This window comes from Bos taurus, chromosome 19 (genome assembly GCF_002263795.3).
Source record: "Bos taurus isolate L1 Dominette 01449 registration number 42190680 breed Hereford chromosome 19, ARS-UCD2.0, whole genome shotgun sequence".
NCBI lineage: Eukaryota > Metazoa > Chordata > Mammalia > Artiodactyla > Bovidae > Bos > Bos taurus.
In genome coordinates this window covers 6,089,731-6,105,525 of record NC_037346.1, presented here as the reverse complement: position 1 = coordinate 6,105,525, position 15,795 = coordinate 6,089,731, and the positions used below count along the sequence as shown (strand labels likewise).

General features: G+C 42.4%; 1 non-coding gene across 1 annotated transcript; it reads right to left on the bottom strand.

Moving 5' to 3' along the window:
* Positions 1-13,186: 13,186 nt before the first annotated feature.
* On the bottom strand, positions 13,187-13,271 carry LOC112442788 (small nucleolar RNA Z195/SNORD33/SNORD32 family). The gene has a single exon (XR_003031081.1). It is a non-coding gene; the product is annotated as a small nucleolar RNA Z195/SNORD33/SNORD32 family (small nucleolar RNA).
* Between the last annotated feature and the right edge of the window lie 2,524 nt (positions 13,272-15,795).

The window sequence follows — 15,795 nt, the reverse complement described above, 5'->3', positions numbered from 1 at the left end:
AGATCAAATATAGAGTGGTCTCAGGTAAGAGTTTATGGGTGCTCAGGCTGGCATTTGGAATCAACTCTGTTCTTTAAGCTTTCTTTAATGTTAGGCTGTTTTTGCTGGCAGGATCACTTCTGTTAGCAAAGGGTAGGCCTGCATCTTCCCAGGTTCATGCCAAGTCAATAAAAGACAGCATTTCTTTCCAGTAGATCCAGAACCCTCCTCTGCTTCCCTCTAAAACATACGGCAATCCTTGCTGCAGTCACTGTGGTCACGTGGATAGAACTGTGCAAATCAACAATTACTTCATAAATGTGTCATGAAAATATCACTATCAGGAAGGTGGCTGGAATTTAATTTTAGTAAAGTAAATGTGAATGTCTCATGTAATTGAGGTCAAGTTACCACTCATTTGTCATTGAAAGACAAGTACTAAAATTATAGCCTTTGAGTAGAGAGTTGACATGAAATGCTGTCAGGCAAACTGTATATTTAAACAGTATTTGATGATCTGCTAAAAACACTGAGATTACTAAGAATCCTAACATTCTAGGTAGGAGATTTTTTAAAAGTCACTAAGCTTACTCTGATTAGTAGAATTAAGGCCCTCTTGGCATTCAAGATTTCGGAATCAGGAAAAACAGTCCTACACAGCATTGAAACTTGAGGTTACATGGGAAACTGAGAACCCCTGAGCAAACAGTAAACTTCTTGTTGTTCAGTCGTTAAGACATGTTTAACTCTTTTGACCCCATGGACTGCAGCATACCAAGCTCTCCTGTGCTTCACTATCTCCTGGAGTTTGCCCAAACTCATATCCATTCATTTAGTGATACTATCCAAATATCACATCCTCTGTTGCCTGCTTCTCCTGCTCTCAGTCGTTCCCAGCATCAGGGTCTTTTTCAATGAGTCACCTCTTTGCATGAGGTGGCCAAAGTATTGGAGCTTCAGCATCAGTCCTTCAAAGAATACTCAGTGTTGATTTCCTTTAGGATTGATTGGTTTCATCTCATTGCAGTCCAAGGGACTCAAGAGTCTTCTCTAGCACCACAATCTGAAAACATCAATTCTTCAGTGCTCAGCCTTCTTTATGGTCCAACTCTCACATCTGTATATTACTACCAGAGAAGCCATAACTTTGACTATATGGATTTTTGCCGCAAATAATGTCTCTGCTTTTTAATACTTTGTCTAGGTTTGTCCCAGCTTTCCTTCCAAGGAGCAAGCATCTTTTAATTTCATGTCTGCCATCACCATCCACAGTGATTTTGGAGCCCAAAAAGATAAAATGTGTCACTGTTTCCACTTTTCCCCCTTCTATTTGCCATGAGGTGATGGGACTGGATGGCTGACTGGATGGCATGATCTTTGTGTTTTAAATCTTGAATTTTAAGCCAGCTTATTCACTGTCTGCTTTCACCTTCATCCAGATTCCTTATTTCTTCTTCACCTTCTTCCATTAAAGTAGTAGCATCTGCATATCTGAGGTTGTTGATATTTCTCCTGGCAATCTTGATTCCAGCTTGTGCTTCAACCAGCCTAGCATTTCACATGATGTACTCTGCATAGAAGTTAAATAAGCAGGGTGACAATATACAGCCTTGACATACTCCTTTCCCAATTTTGAACCAGTCCATCTGTTCCATGTCTGGTTTTAGCTGTTGCTTTTTTACCTGCATACAGGTTTCTCAATAGGCAGGTAAGGTGCCTATTCTGGTATTCCCATATCTTTCAGAATTTTCCACAGTTTGTTGTGATCCACACAGTCGAAGGCTATAGTATATGAAGCATATGTTTTGTTTTGTTTGTTTTTTCTTTCTGGAATTCCCTTGTTTTCTCTATCATCCAATGAATGTATCCAGCTTGTATATCTGGATGTTCTTGGTTCGTGTACACTGAAGCCTAGCTTAAAGGATTTTGAGCATTATCTTGCTAGCATGTGAAATGAGTGCAATTGTGTGGTAGTTTAAGCATTCTTTGGCTTTGCCCTTCTTTGGGATTGAAACGAAAACTGACCTTTTCCCATCCTGTGGCCACTGCTGAGTTTTGCAAATTTGCTGCCAGTGGGAGCAGCACTTTAACAGCATCATCATTTAGGATTTGAACTAACTCAGCTGGAATTCCATCACCTCCACTAGCTTTGTTTGTAGCAATCCTTTCTAAGGCCTACTTGACTTCACGCTCCAGGATGTCTGGCACTAGGTGAGTAACCACCCCATCGTGGGGGTCCGGGTTGTTAAGACCTTCTTTGTATAGTTCTGTGTATTCTTGCCACCTCTTCTTAATCTCTTCTGCTTCTATTAGGTCCTTACTGATACCTTTCACCCTGTAGAACTCATCTTCCATTGTCATATCTTTTTGCTTTTTCATGCCAGTCATAGGGTTCTTTGGTCAAAAATACTGAAGTGATTTGCCCTTCCTCCCTCCAAGGGACCACATTTTGTCAGAACTCTCCACTTTGTCAGAATTCTCCACCTGTCTTGGGTGGCTCTGTATGGCATGGCATAACTCAAAGCTTCATTGAGTTGTGCAAGTCCCTTATGCAAGACAAGGCTTTGATCCATGAAGGGGCGTATAGCAAATGTCAGGGGCCTAAAAAACAGAACTGGTGTTTTGGAGGTTGACCTGTATTCCTCAGGGTCTGCCTCTCCTCAGGGGCTCAAAGTATCCTTCAGAGCTCCTTTCTATTGCTGGGATGCATGCTGCCCATTCTAATTGATTTTTGCTCAAACAAACTCTTAAAAATCTTAATATTCTTCAGTTTATCTTTTAACAGCTCTGGTGTCAGAAGAATGAACTGAGCCAAAAGGACCTCAGCAGCACAAACAAGGATACTTGGATGTCTGCTGAGGTTTTGAGCTCACTGCTTTCCCGCTGCTCCTGGAAGTTGTGAGCAAGTCCTTCTCAAATTCTAGCTCTGCAATTTTACATGAGCGTTCATACTTTATTTTAGCATTTGTTTCTCTGGACTGGGGCCCAAAGTTGCCCAGAAAGAGACTAAATCTGACTTAGAAATTGGTCTGGGTCTCGAACTGGACTTGGTCCAGCTTAGAAACTGGACTCAGTCCAGAGTCAGACGGGGCCTTATTCAAGTTGGACTGAGTCCAGTGTGAGGCCTCAGGAGAATAAACTTTTGTTTTAAGGCTGGACAAATGAGCTACCCTTACCAAAAATAATCTTGATCCTGGTGGCCACAGGGGAGACATTTTACCCCAGAATTTCTCATCATTTATGATGTTATCTAGAACAAAAGTGATCTCATGATAAAGGGTAGAGGAAAAATGATTTTTCCTTCTCTAAACCTTTTCGGTGATCAGGATGGGACCCACTGGGACATCCTTCTTACTCCAGAGCCTGCAGATAGCAAAGGTAAGGGTTCCTACCAAAGTCAGCTCTCTCATCTCTATCTCCACCTGTGGTGCTTATTTAACAGAGCAAGGTTAAATTGCACTTTCTCCCTTCCTTTCCAAATTTAGATTGACAGGGAGAAAACATTTAAATGTATCAGATCTTTGAACTGTGACTCTCAAATTTGCTTTTGAGTCCACATTCATTGTAGATCCCTTCTACCCCAAAGACACTCATTTCCTTCTTGTTTGTCTAACTTTTGTCATGAGAACTTGGCTTAGCAAAAGCCAGGTTGGGATCCCCAAAATGTTTGACTTGGAAGAATGTGGGTTGCACTCCATGTGCAGCTGTGGTTTTATCCCTGTTGCCAGCTCTCAGCCCTTTCTTCATTTTGCTTACCCTTGGGACTTGCTCTAGATCCTTGGAGGATACTGTCTTTTGCACTCTCTTTGGGGACTTCTCTTGTTCCCATGGGATTGTTCAATACTACCAGACATATGTACTGCTTGTCCAGCTCAAACTTGACAATATATTTGGCAGAGCTTTTTTTTTTTTTTTTTTAAGTAGCTCTCTTGTAGGAAACTGGCCAAATATGAAGCTGATAATAAGTGCCTGATGGGAATTTGTTTTTAAGCCTTCTCCACTGAGATAAAATGAAACTTTACACCAAGAGGGCAAGAAAAACTCTGAAGTCTTTGTGGATGGACTTACCAAAATGTTCCAAAGACATACAATTCTAAATCAAGAACATAGGAATCTTTTTGTATACATAATTTATTTTCTTATTGAAAGATAATTGCTTTACAGAATTTTGTCATTTTCTGTCAAACCTTAACATGAATGGTGTATGTATGTATGTATGTATATATATATATATATATATATATATATCCTCCCTTTTGAACTTCCCTCCCTTCTCCCTCCTCATCCCACCCCTCTAGGTTGAGAACATAGGAATCTTTTGATTTCCATCGTACTTGCAGATCTTCTCCCTGATGTAAAGAAGCAAACTGAGGATAATAAAGATGGATGAGTGTGTTGTCCTCCATATTGTTCAAGTTGCCGCTCAATTCTTTGAGGAATTAAAGAAACCTATATTATCTTACAAACCAGGCCTTTATTATAACTGGAAAGGAGGCTCTAGGAAGAATTCAAAGCCCACTTGTCCTTTTTACCAGTGCCCAAATATACCCTTTTCATCTCAAAATGTTTGCAGGTATTCTAAAAGTTATGAACTTAAGGAACAAAAGTCCTTGGTGGAACTTCCATTCTTTCTTTGTGCCTTTGACATATAAATATTCTACATAGTCTTCCCTAGGATACAAAGGAATCTCATAAGAAGGAGAGAAAAAAAGTCCATTTTGATAATTAGGAGCAGGAAAGATCTTAAAAGTCTCACTCGGAAATATTAGTAAAAATCTATCTGAGCAGATAACCTTAATTTACTCCATCTTCCAGAATCACAATGGACTCAAATCTTCTTTTATAAACCACTGAGTTTCATATTATCATATCTGTTTATTTCTTTCTCTATCTATATGTTATAGTGAATTTTTTGTATTTCTGAATGTTATTTCCAAAGTTATTTTTAAAGACTCCAGTAATTGACTTGAAGTTCAACAAGAAATATACAAATCAAGTGTACTATCAGAAATATAGAAATGAACCCAAATGTTTTCCAGATTCATGTGATCTAGGATATTTGGTAAATAAACCTATTTTACAAGGACAATTGAGTGGTGCTACAAAAACACTGAAAATACCCTCATTTTAATCTGGTTATATGCCCAAACTTTTATACTATTCATGGGGTTCTCAAGGCAAGAATACTGAAGTGGTTTGCCATTCTCTTCTCCAGTGGACCACATTCTGTCAGACCTCTCCACCATGACCCGCCTGTCTTGGGTGGCCCCATGGGCATGGCTTAGTTTCATCGAGTTAGACAAGGCTGTGGTCCTAGTGTGATTAGATTGACTAGCTTTCTGTGATTGTGGTTTCAGTGTGTCTGCCTTCTTGCAAAACCTAACGTCTTACTTGGGTTTCTCTTACCTTGGACATGGGGTATCTCTTCACGGCTGCTCCAGCAGAGTGCAGAGCAGATCGCGGGTGGCTGCGATGGTGCATAGACCGCGGCCGAGAGGAACTACCCCACGTCCGAAGTCAGGGGACAGAATGGGAAAGACGAGAGATCTCTTCAAGAAAATCAGAGATGCCAAGGGAACATTTCGTGCAAAGATGGGCTCGATAAAGAACAGAAATGGTATGGACCTAGCAGAAGCAGTAGATATTAAGAAGACGTGGCAGGAATACACAGAAGAACTGTACAAAAAAGTTCTTCACTACAAAGATAATCACCATGGTGTGATCATTCACCTAGAGCCAGACATTCTGGAATGTGAAGCCAAGTGGGCCTTAGAAAGCATCACTACGAACAAAGGTAGTGGAGGTGATGGAATTCCAGTTGAGCTATCTCAAATCCTGAAAGATGATGCTGTGAAAGTGCAGCACTCAATATGCCAGCAAATTTGGAAAACAGCAGTGGCCACCTGGAAAACTCAGCAGTGGCCACCTGGAAAAGCAGTCCTTTTCCAGGACTGGAAAAGGTCAGTTTTCATTACAATATCAAAGAAAAACAATGCCAAAGAATGTTCAAACTACCGCACAATTGCACTCATCTCACATGCTAGTAAAGTAATGCTCAAAATTCTCCAAGCCAGGCTTCAGCAATAGGTGAACCATGAACTTCCAGATGTTCAAGCTGGATTTAGAAAAGGCAGAGGAACCAGAGATCAAATTGCCAACATCCCCTGGATCATGGAAAAAGCAAGAGAGTTCCAGAAAAAACATCTGTTTCTGCTTTATTGACTATGCCAAAGCCTTTGACAGTGTGGATCACAATAAACTGTGGAAAATTCTGAAAGAGATGGGAATACCAGACCACCTGATCTGCCTCTTGAGAACTCTATATGCAGATCAGGAAGCAACAGTTAGAACTGGACATGGAACAACAGACTGGTTCCAAATAGGAAAAGGAGTACATCAAGGCTGTATACTGTCACCCTGCTTATTTATCTTATATGCAGAGTACATCATGAGAAACGCTGGGCTGGAAGAAGCACAAGCTGGAATCAAGATTGCTGGGAGAAATATCAATAACCTCAGATATGCAGATGACATCACCCTTATGGCAGAAAGTGAAGAGAAACTAAAAGCCTCTTGATCAAAGTGACAGTGGAGAGTGAAAAAGTTGGCTTAAAGCTCAACATTCAGAAAAGGAAGATCATGGCATCCAGTCCCATCACTTCATGGGAAATAGATGGGGAAACAGTGGAAACAGTGTCAGACTTTATTTTTGGGGGGCACAAAAATCTCTGGAGATGGTGACTGCAGCCATGAAATTAAAAGACGCTTACTCCTTGGAAGGAAAGTTATGACCACCCTAGATAGCATATTGAAAAGCAGAGACATTACTTTGCCAACAAAGGTCTATCTAGTCAAGGCTATGGTTTTTCCAGTGGTCATGTTTGGATGTGAGAGTTGGACTGTGAAGAAGGCTGAGCGCTGAAGAATTGATGGTTTTGAACTGTGGTGCTTGAGAGTCCCTTGGACTGCAAGGAGATAAGCCCTGGGATTTCTTTGGAAGAAATGATGCTAAAGCTGAAACTCCAGTACTTTGGCCACCTCATGCGATGAGTTGACTCATTGAAAAAGATGCTAATGCTGGGAGGGATTGGGGGCAGGAGGAGAAGGGGACGACAGAGGATGAGATGGCTGGATGGCATCACTGACTCGATGGACGTGAGTCTGGGTGAACTCCGGGAGTTGGTGATGGACAGGGAGGCCTGGCATGCTGCGATTCATGGGGTAGCAGAGAGTCGGACATGACTGAGCGACTGAACTGAACTGAACTGATAAAGGCATTCTGGATTTCTTTAGAAATGTCCTGTTTGGGGCCTCACTCAGTGTAAGCAAGCTTTCACATTGGATTTGCCAGGATCAGGTTACCTAGAAAATCCCTCCTAAGTTTCTGAAAGATAGTATCAGTAATTGTGTGAATGAGTAAGGAAAATTTTTGCCAAATAAGTAAACAAGTAAAAGGATGACTCTACACTGAAGTCAGATATAAACTTGAAAACTGAGATATTATTCAAATGGATTACTTCAAAGTGTCCAGATATTTAGTGCTAAGTACTTTAGTTATTTAGTTGTAACTAAATAATTATTCATTTAGTATTTGCATTTTTCCAGGATTCTTTGGGTGGTGGGCATCCTGTAGACCCTGCAATGGCTTTACCTAATAAGAAACACATATTTATTGAACACTTAATTTGTATTATATTCTTATATACTTTTTATAGGTTTATTTTTTATTCAATACTCATAAGTAATCCAACAGCTAGATGTCAGACAGTGTTGATATACAAATGAAGAGATTAAGTGACTTGTTTTGGGAAGTCACCATTTGGAAAATGGTGAAACTAGAACCAAAGCCTGTTTAAAGATTACCTCCTAATTCCTGTGCATTATCGTTTCTGTGTTCAGATGATATGCACTCTTTCTGTTGCTCATAGGAATTTACAGTCACAACAGAATAAACTCTGGGTTTGGACAAGCTTTTGCCAGAAAAAACGTACATTCACCTTCCCACAGAACCTCTGTAGTGACCCATTGATGAGAATAGGATCAGTTCAAGAAACTGGAAACATTTTTATTCACTTAAAAACTTTGATGTTCTCAATGTGGGTGAGTGGTGGGAAAGGGAGCCATTTGCCAAGCAGAACTGAGGTCAAACTAGAACTATTTATCTTAATGAACTTATCTTATGGAACAGTGCAGAGAACAGATCTCTCACTTTCTTTCTTTCGATAAAAATTTTAAAGTCTTGTTTCACAAAGGTACCGTTCTGTCTCCTTCTTGTTTACTTAAATAAACTACATAGGAAACAGGCATTATTGTCTTTGTGAAAGCAATTGTAAAACTTGGTAAAACTAAAGACCCTAAGATAGCACATGGCCAAAGAATGAAAACGCATTTTCTTTCCTCCTTCTCACTGAGGGCTCCAAGTCCACTTTGAACTCCAACGGACTACAGAGCCCGGTCAGTAAGTCTGCCATTGGCATCTCTGAATGACTTCTAACTTGAGGGGCTCCGTGGTCTCAGCGGGGCCTCTCTCCCCTGATTTATTTCTATTTATTTCCTAAGGTAAACTTAGTTTGGAAAATTTTCTTTACAGTTCTGATATGACTTGTTCTTTCTTTCTAGGGTTACAGGGTAAGGTTTTGGATCATTTCCACAACAAAATTAACATTTCTGATTCTTCACTCTTGTGCAATGAAAGCAACCATAAACTGAAAGTCAGGAAATCTGAGTTTGAAGCTTTTTTCCTCTTTGTGGCCTTGGGCAAGGCACCCAACCTCTCAGAGTTCCATCTGTCAGATCTCAGGGTCCTGTCTTGTAGATTCTTTACTATTCTTTTCTTTGTATTTTAAAAATCCTATTTGGGCTTCTATAATTCCCCAAATCATTATCAGAGAACATAGATGAGACGACTAAGGGAAAGAGCTAACAAAACTACCCAAGCTCTCATGGTATGACTGATGGGGAAGCCCAGGGATGATCTCTTTGGACACAGGAAGCAAGTACTGCTGTGTCTGCAAGGTTTGGGGACACAGAATTTTTCAAGTTGGAGAAGCAATTGGGACCCCCAAGAACTGCCCAGAAAGTGTCACGTGGAGTGTACATTTCTTCAGTGCTTCTCCCATCCCAGGAATCCAGGAAGAGTAGTTCTCCTGCTGTGTGACTTGTACTAAAGCAGTAGATTCCTATATAAGCACCCAGTTCAGAACAGAGAAAAGAATTAGATACTTGGTTAGTCTCTTGCTTGTTGGTTCTTCTGGATACTCGGGATGCTATTTACTCATTTTTCCTGATACTTCAAGCATCACCTGCTGCCCTGATAAATCCTCCACCATCTTAGGACCAGGCAGAGTTGAGTCCTTACACTGTATCCCTATACTGCTCTATGCTAGGGTTTCTCAACCTAGGCTCTTTGGACATTTGGGGCTGGGTAGCTCTTTGCTGTGGGAGGCTGTCTTGTTTATTGATGAATCTTAGCAGCATTCTTGGCTCTCCCCATGAGATGCCAGTAGCAGCTCCCGAGTTGTGAGAACCGGAAATGTCTTCAGGCACCGTCAAATGTCTCTTGAGGAGCAAAGCTGTACCTGGTTGAGGGCACTGCCCTAGACTTACAAACATCATAGCCCGAGCCAAATCATGTGGGAAGTTGCTGCTCATTTATCTCCTCTGAGATCCCGAGAGTTCCAGAGTCGGGGTTTTGCCTAGTGTATCCTTCTGTCCCCTGTATAGCACCTTAAACCTTAAAAAAAAAAAAAAAAAAAGTCTATTTATTTGGCTGCATCAGGTCTTCATTGTTGACTCCTGTTGTGTCATGAGGGACCTTTCGTGTGGTGCGTGGACTCCGGAATGTGAGGGCTTCAGCAGGTGCCGCACACAGGCTTCTTTGCTCCGAGGCATGTGAGAGCTTATCTCCCCAACCAGGGATCTCCGCTGCGTCCCCTGCAGCTGAGCAGGTGGGTTGTTAAGCACTGGGCCTCCAGGGAAGTCCCCTTAGCAAAACTTGACTGACGCACTAGGTGTCAGAAGAGCTACATTTTAGCTTAACTTGTTGGCCCTATGTTTTAGATGTGGCGACGCTGGACAAACCAGTTAGCATCCCTGTGCCTCAGTTTCCCTCACTTGTAACCCTCAGCCTTGTGCCTCTGCGTTCCCCATGGATGGAATGAGAACAGGTCTGTAAAAGTGCGAAGTGGAGAAGGAAGCCTGATGAAGGCAACGTGAGGAAGACAGGGTGCTCTCATGTTTTCTCCAGACACAAAGCTTGGGGAGTACTGAAAATTCAGGTTATGCAAAGAGTACAGTGCCCTGTACCAATATCTAGAAGAGATCTTTAATCTGGAGCATTATAAATGCAAGGAACTTTGTTAAAATGAACAGACTGTGGAAACCTTAAAGACTCAACTCCCTGCCCCAGATAGGCCTTGTGGGTCTAATAAGGACCCAGCCGGGCCTGAGGGGGCCCTCTCTGCCCTAGTCCGGTCCAGTGTTCTGTGGCCTCCAGGGGCTGTCAAACCCTTTCCTTAGCCCCGTTCTGTTCTGTTCTGTTCTGTGCTGGGGCTCCCTTGTTTCCTGGCCTTGAATGTCAGTGCAGGAAGTTACCAGGTTTTACATCTGTAATTGCACAGAATACATGGCATTAATAAGGGAGCCTCTTCACTCTTTGTGAAGATTTTTTCCTCTAGTACAGCCTATGGAATTCCTCTCCAGTTATTTATTATCTTCAGGAAGGGTCTCCCCCCGACTCAGTCTCTCTCTCTTTGCTGACCTTCTTTATGACTTCCTTTTACACGCTGGGCATTCCATCTCTGTGGCCTCTGTGCTCTCCCAGCACTGTGGTGGGCTGGTTTATATACCTCACTCCCTTTTGTGACAGAATGAATTAGTTTCCATGTTGAGTTCAGCTGAGAAAAACCTCTGCTGCATGGAAACGTAGGCTCTGATACGTGTGTGTGTGTGTGTGTGTGTGTGGATGCCACCACCAACTCCCCTCCAGCTGCAGTTGGCCAGTACTTCCCCATTTATTATTTCACATCCCAAACATGAAGGCTACAAGCATTCACAAACTATAAAACTACACAGACATGTCAAAAAGTCCTGAATGCATATACTGTTAGGGCTACAAGAGAGCTTGGTTACCATTTAATCTAGCTCTTCCATTTGAAGTTTGTGACTATTGAAGCCTGACTTCCTCAGAGTATTTTCTCTGCAGTCTGACCATCTCAAAAAACCACCCTGAATCATTCTGTTCCTCTTTAAATGCATCACAGATAATCTCTATATTCCAACTGTTTCTGTAGTTCATGATCCTTCTCTAAGCTTAAAATAATAATTTCCTTTCAATACAGGGCTTGGAGGTATCTCCTCTGAAAGAAGTGGTAGGTGTTTCTAAAATGGTGAGGTCTGTGTATTTTTACAGTAACACATGGTTTAGAGCAATGAACAGGATATTTTTCCCATTGTCGTCATTGTTCAGTCCCTAAGCAGACTCTTTGTGACCCCATAGACTAAAAGCATGCCAGGTTTCCCTGTCCTTCACTAGCTCCTGGAGTTAAATCAAAGTCATGTCCACTGAGTCGGTGATGCCATCGAACCATCTCATCCTCTGTCATCCCTTTCTCCTCCTGCCTTCAATCTTTCCCAGCATCATGTCTTTTCCAATGAGACAGCTCTTCGTATCAGGTGGCCAAAGTATTGGAGCTTCAGCTATGGCATCAGTCCTTCTAATAAATATTCAGGGTTGATTTCCTTTTGGATTGACTGGTTTTATCCTTGCAGTCCAAGGGACTCTCAAGAGTCTTCTCCAGCACCACAATTGGAAAGCATCAATTCTTTGTCCCTCAGCTTTCTTTGTAGCCTAAATCTCACATCTGTAAGTGACTACAGGAAACACTATAGCTTTGACTCTATGGACCTTTGTCTGCAAAGTGATGTCTCTGCTGATTAATATGCTGTCTGGGTTTGTTATAGCTTTTCTTCCAAAGAGTAAGCATCTTTTAATTTTGTGACTGCAGTCACTGTCTGCAGTGATTTTTGAGCTCAAGAAAATAAATTTGTCACTGTTTCCACTTTTCCCCATCTCAGTCTGTTCAGTTACTCAGTTGTGTCTGACTCTTTGTGACTGCATGGACTGCAGCATGCCAGGCTTCCCTGTCCTGCACCAACTCCTGGAGCCTGCTCAAACTCATGTCCATCGAGTCGGTGATGCCATCCAACCATCTCATCCTCTGTCATCCCCTTCTCCTCCTGCCCTCAATCTTTCCCAGCATCAGGGTCTTTTCCAAGGAGTCAGTTCTTCGCATCAGGTGGTCAAAGTATTGGAGTTTCAGTTTCAGCGTGAGTCCTTCCAATCAATATTGAGGACTGATTTCCTTGAGTCACAGACTGGATGGACCTCCTTGCAAGACTCTCAAGAGTCTTCTTCAGCACTCAGCTTTCTTTATAATCCACCTTTCACATCCATACATCACTACTGGAAAAACCATAGCTTCGACTAGATGGACATTTGTTGGCAAAATAATGTCTCTGCTTTTTAATATGCTATCTAGGTTTGTCATAGTTTTTCTTCCAAGGAGCAAGCGTCTTTTAATTTCATGGCTGCAGTCACCATCTGCAGTGATTTTGGAGCCCCCCAAAATAAAGTCTGTCACCATTTCCACTGTTTCCCCATCTATTTGCCATGAAGAGATGGGATGGGATGCCACACACCTGCTACTAGGTTATCTGAAGAGCTCATGGACAGTTTTTGGGTTTTATTTTTTTAAAAAGGAATAAGCAGTCTGTTTTATTGAGTGCCCAGAGTAGGATCCATGGGTATTGAGGATCTCTGGGAACTTGTAGATTTCCTTCTCTGTTCTTTTTGTCCTGCTTCCATAGCCTTATGAGCTGCTGCTTCTTGTGGAAATAGATCTTGACCTTCTTCTTCCTCTTCTGCTCCAGGGTGGCTGTAACTATCTGGTTCTCCAGCCAGCATCCTGAGCCAGGTGCCCTAGGTGGGGAAGCTTCTGCATAAGGTTCAGACGCACGACTCAGAGAGCAGCAGGAACATCATCCACTTTTTTTCATGGAGTGCTGGGATCCCTCAAATGCCCCGAGGCAGCCCAGAGCATCCTGGCCTCGTGTGGTCCTGGGGGCAACATGCCTGTGGGCAGAGGACAGCGGGCTTGCTCAGTGGGGCATGCGAAGACACTGCTGCCCCTGCCAAGCAGGCGGGGTGGTGGCCACAGATGGCAGTGCCTGTGGACTCATCTCATGAGCGGGAAACTTGAACATGAGTGGGAAAAGTCCTCATCACTGGCCTCCTGGACAGCTTGATTGAAAAGCTTGACAGCCTAAGAGCCCAATGTTATTCATTGCTGATCAAGAATAGTGTGTCCTTGGGAATTTCAGACCAGTAAAAATTATAATGAGGAGGGAGAGTCTGGTATAGGATTTCAAACTTTTTTTGAGCACCCACCTTGAAGAAAAAGCTGAGAATTAATAGTCCTCCCCCTGCCCTGTACACTATTCCAAACTCATTCTACCGAAAAATTCTTCACGTTTATGGTTTTATTTTTCATTTTTCTTTTTTTTATTTCTTTTTTTAATTTATTTTAATTGGAGGCTAATTACTTTACAATATTGTATTGGTTTTACCATACATCAGCTTGAATCCACCATGGGTGTACACGTGTTCCCAATCCTGAACCCCCCTCCCAATAATTACATTTTAAATTAGGTCTTTAAGAAAGAAGTTGGTGCCTCTTACACTTTTCAGAGTGGTCTGAGAAATGCTATATCAATGCATGTGAGGAAAAAATAGGAAAACAAGATTTTTTACAGTTGTGTTTTTCAATCAATACCTAAAATAGTGACCAGAAGCAAAAAGTCACTGGTGCATCCCCAAGCAGGATTCTAGGCCAGTCAGATTCATCTTCCCCCACCTCCCCAAGCTGTGGACTCCACACCACCTCTGCAGGCCCCTAGAACAGATAAATAATGTAGGATGAAACAAGCAGACTTATGATGGGCTTCATTCATGGCTCAGATGGTAAAAAATCTGCCTGCAATGCCTGAGACCTGAGTTTTATCCCAGGGTTGGGAAGATCCCCTAAAGAAGGGAATGGCTACCCACTCCAGTATTCTTGCCTGGAGAATTCCGTGGACAGAGGAGCCTGGCAGGCTACAATCCATGGGGTCCCAAAGAGTCAGACATGCCTGAGCGACTTTCACTTCACTTCATGAAGGCAAAGAGCATCAGGAAGAAAATATCCACCACTGTGGCAAAGAGGACTCTGGATTCCTGAGAGATGTGAGCTGTGAGTGTGGAGTTTGCAGTCAGTGGAGAGAAATGACTCCCTCTCCCCTGTGCTGCTCAACCCCCTTTGCCCTTCCCTTCCCAGGGCCTTTGACAAAGGGATGCTGCTGCCCCTTCAGCTGACTTCCCTCCTCCCTCCCTTGCACAGCCAACCAGTCACAAATCCGGGCAAGTACCCAGGGAACTGCTCCATACAGACCAAGCAGAAGTGAAGAGACTAAATTTCTCACTAGGAACCCAGTCCCATCCCTTTGTATCTACATGAAGTCTGCATGGCATGCACATAGGAGGAGATCTCATCTGTATCCAGATGCCTTAGGAATAATTCCTCCTGAATGAGTTTCTTCTCCCTGTTCCCTCACACTCTGTGAAAATTATCACAGAACAATGATGGTTGGGAATTGGAATGGGCCAAGAATTGGCAAGCAGTAAATGTCATGTCACAGCAGACATTGACAAAGGTCCCATGTGAGTCTCAGCTGGCATCGCTGGGGATAGAGTTAACACGGATGGGACAGATTTTGCATAAATGATATAATTTTTTTTTCAAGAACAATTTGACTTATTTAAATCAAAAGTAACAAAAAAGCTCCAATTCACCTATGACACCCAATCCAAACACAAATCTGTCCTCTGTATCTATGAGCTTGCTGTCTTTTGCTAAATAAGTACTTAAAAGAACAAGATTACCACCATCCACAATCATGATTACTTTTTAAAAGAGAGACCACTTTAGAACAAAAACAACAAACAGGACATATCCTCTCCACACTGCTTTTAATTTTCATATTTTTTCAGTGCGTCTCTCCAAATCAGCTCAGGTCAGTTCAGTCGCTCAGTTGTGTCCTACTCTTTGCGACCCCATGGACTGCAGCACGCCAGACTTCTTGGTTCATCACCAACTCATGGAGCTTGCTCAAACTCCATAGAGTCCATAGAGTCACTGATGCCATCCAACCATCTCATCCTCTGTCAACCCCTTCTCTTGCCTTCAACCTTATCCAGCATCAGGGTCTTTTTCAGTGAGTCAGTTCTTCCCATCAGGTGGCCAAAGTATCGGAGTTTCAGTTTCAGCACCAGTCCTTCCAATGAATATTCAGGACTGAGTTCCTTTAAGATTGACTGGTTTGATCTCCTTGCAGTCCAAGGGACTCTCAAGAGCCTTCTCCAATGCCACAGTTTAAAAGCATCAATTTTACACCACTCAGCTTTCTTTATGGACCAACTCTCTCATCCATACATGACTACTGGAAAAATCATGGCTTTGGCTAGACTGATCCTTGTCAGCCAAGTAATATCTCTGCTTTTAATATGCTGTCTAGGTTTGACACAGCTTTTTCCCAAGGAGCAAGTGTCTTTGAATTTTTGGCTGCAGTCACCATCTACAGTGATTTTGGAGCCCAAGAAAAGAAAGTCTGTCACTGTTTCCATTGTTTCCCCATCTATTTGCCATGAAGTGATGGGACTGGATGCCATGATCTTCGTTTCTTGAATGTTGAGTTTTAAGCCAGCTTTTTCACTCTCCTCTT